At 35.5% G+C, this 3005-nt stretch overlaps 1 long non-coding RNA gene across 2 annotated transcripts; it reads left to right on the top strand.

Moving 5' to 3' along the window:
* Positions 1-172: 172 nt before the first annotated feature.
* LOC118751134 lies at positions 173-1707 on the top strand. 2 transcript variants are annotated; one of them, XR_004994484.1, is made up of 3 exons: positions 173-309; positions 1342-1506; positions 1569-1604. It is a non-coding gene; the product is annotated as an uncharacterized LOC118751134 (long non-coding RNA). The 2 variants fall into 2 exon arrangements; XR_004994483.1 differs by having other exon boundaries at positions 174-309; positions 1566-1707.
* Positions 1708-3005: the final 1298 nt, after the last annotated feature.

The following is a 3005-nucleotide window of genomic DNA, read 5'->3' as shown; positions in this document are numbered from 1 at the left end:
TTTTTCACACTGCCCTTTAGAATGTGATAGAAACTTGTAGGTAGCCAGTGACAGAAATCTCTATCAGCCTTGCCAGTCAAATGATTTGTCAAATGATGGTCACTGTTCTTGCAGGGCAGTGACAGAAATCTCTATCAGCCTTGCCACTCAAATGATTTGTCAAATGATAGTCACTGTTCTTGCAGGGTTGCTACTCAAATGATTTGTCAAATGATAGTCAATGTTCTTGCAGGGATAGAATTCGAGCGTTAAAAGTAATTTTATTTGCAGCAAGCTTGCAAAAAGTGTTCGTATTCATTCATTCCATGTGTAATTATGGCTAGTATAATTGTTTTATGGGATAACACCAGTTGGAAAGTTGAATTTAGCATAATCTACCATTCGAAGCCTGCGATTGCGAATGATGAGCTAACGCAAGGGGAATTCATATGAGTTGCGATCCAGTACGAGTCCGAACTTTGCAGAACTTGTGCGGAAGGAGCGTGGCTCTATCAAACCACTCACTAAAAAAAACACAGTTCAATGGGTCGATTATGGATGGCAACGCATCCGCAGTTGGATTGCCGATAGTCAACCCCACTGATAGGAAAATATATATTATGAATAGCGACTATAGTTAAGTTCTATAAAGTTGAAGGTAATAAAATTTTGAAGAACCAGCAACTAAGACTTGAGTGTAAATAAGCTGAAGAAGCAGTTGAAAAAGAAATAAATTATCAATCAAAATTTCCGCGGCGACCACAAAAGTGCAGTTGCGAATAAAGTAACTCAAATGTCAGCTTTCAGTCGCCAGTTGCCATCTGTAATACCATTTCAGCCGTTGACCACCCAACTGAAGCTCGGTTGTAATCTGTAATCGACCAACAAATTTTGTAAATCAAGTCATACCTGATCCCTCGAACCATTTAACATACACCTGTTGAAAATGGGGGTAAGAAAGTTCATATTTCAAACCGATTTTATTGAAAAATTAGTGACTGAAAATTACAAAATTATATTTTAAAACAAAGTTTAGACCCTTGCTACAAGTTTTTAATCAGTTCAGCGATTTGGTCGCAATAGCCCGTAATGATGGGCAAATAACTACATTGTACCCACGACTTCTGATAAGTTTGGACTCCTACGGGATAGCCGCTGTGGAAAACTTTGAAAATAATCGTGAAGCAAATCAATCTAGTGCCAGCTAGCTCCGAGATTATCATCAAGTTTCACCAAAGCTTTCGATTCATATAATAAAGAGAATAATGCATTATAGTAAAGGCAACCCCGACTGGATCTGTTATATCATAAGCATAAGGAGTTATTAATTGGATCATCAACTGTTTACAATCTTTATTGCAGATATAAACAGAATTTTGTTGCGGCTTTTTCACTATCGGGAATATGGCGCGACGTCTCCGTTTTTTAAACCCGAAGAAAACACTGTTTCTACTTTGTGACATACAGGAAAAATTTCGTCCTGTGCTTCCTCTATTCAAAGGCTTGGTGCAGAATGCTGACAAACTGGTAAGAATATCGGTTTAGCTAATTTCTTTACTAAATTCCTCTAGTTGTTGTTGTTTTAGCAGCATACAAGTTCCCCATAGAGTTTTGGGGAGTGTTGCTGGAGTAACAGTCCTTGGCCAGATATAAATCTGGGTCGTTCCGGTTACGTAGACCCGACTGTCGTGGGAACGAAATTCCTCTAGTATTTATGTTTGCAATACACAAAAAAAAATAAAAATAAAAATATTGCAATACACAATAGGGGTATTCTCCGAGTCTTGCAAAGCCCTTGCACGGTGCACGGATTGCACGGTTTGCAAAGCTGTCCCATACGAAAACCGGTTTTAACCGTGCAATCTGTGCACCAAGGCGAATTGATATAAGGTGATAGCAGGAGTACAAAAACAAAAATTTACATGTATTTTGTTTTTGCTTTGGCGGCATAAACTGTCAAAATCTGTAAGAGTATGTGTAGAAATTCAAACAAAATTTTTCAATTTGATATCAGAAGCCGTGCGGCGAAACGCATACACAAAATCAGCTGAGCTAATAACACCACCTTATATAAATTCGCCTTGCTGTGCACCATGCAAGGGCTTTGCAAGACTCGGAGAATACCCCTAATATTTTTTTTATATCCACTCTTATGTATGTAGATCTAAAGTGCGATCAACTCAAAAAAAAATAAAAATTTATAAATCAATGAGTAGGGCTTAGCTACGGTGAATGTAAAAGTTTTTTCTTCGTGTTTATATACACTAACTAATAAAACTACTGTTATACCTGTTTTTGTATTAATTGCGTTGAATATGGGCGATTCCAGCGAAAAGTCTATCGCGAAAAAAATAAAAGCCGTATATCTTGTATGTATATGGGCAAATCTAAAAAACAGGTAACCTTGGTGTTATTTAGCTTTATTTTCACTGTTGAAAACTATATCAAGCTGTTTGCTTTTGGATATAATTCATTGACGTATACTTGAATCCTCGAAAAAAATTTGGATCAATTTGCTGCATAGCCTTTGAATTATATATAGGTGTTTAAATTTTAAAAAATCAATGAAAACAAGTGAATTTTTTATGTAATTTTTAAGAGGGGCAAAATTAATTATGTCATAACTTTTGGAGCACACCATATTCTGATTTGAAATTTAATGGGCATTTAGCATTTATGTGTATACTTCATATGTAGTAGGTAAGAAAACTGTGCATTAAAAAATAACGAAATGGCAAGTAACTCAAAGTCTGTAATTCCACATTTCACCATTTTCAACATTTTCGGTTTATCGCGTATAGTTTTTGAAGCATTTAATTCTAAGAACTTTTTAAGTATGTGTTGTATTCAACAAACAATTACGAATAATTTGCTACCTTAGCAAGAGGTGTGCTTTCAGAATAAACCAACTTTTAAAGATAAAATATTCTGCGATCTTGAGCGTAATTTTTATTTCAAAAATAACTTAATTGAAGGCAAATTTGGAAAATACGTCGAAACGATCTAAATATTTTTATAACTACTAG

The sequence above is a fragment of the Rhagoletis pomonella genome, unplaced genomic scaffold, assembly GCF_013731165.1.
Source record: "Rhagoletis pomonella isolate Grant_MI unplaced genomic scaffold, Rhpom_1.0 Rhpom_scaffold_00555, whole genome shotgun sequence".
Classification (NCBI taxonomy): domain Eukaryota; kingdom Metazoa; phylum Arthropoda; class Insecta; order Diptera; family Tephritidae; genus Rhagoletis; species Rhagoletis pomonella.
The sequence above is the reverse complement of the archived record's forward strand: the minus strand, read 5'-3'. Positions and strand labels throughout refer to the sequence as shown.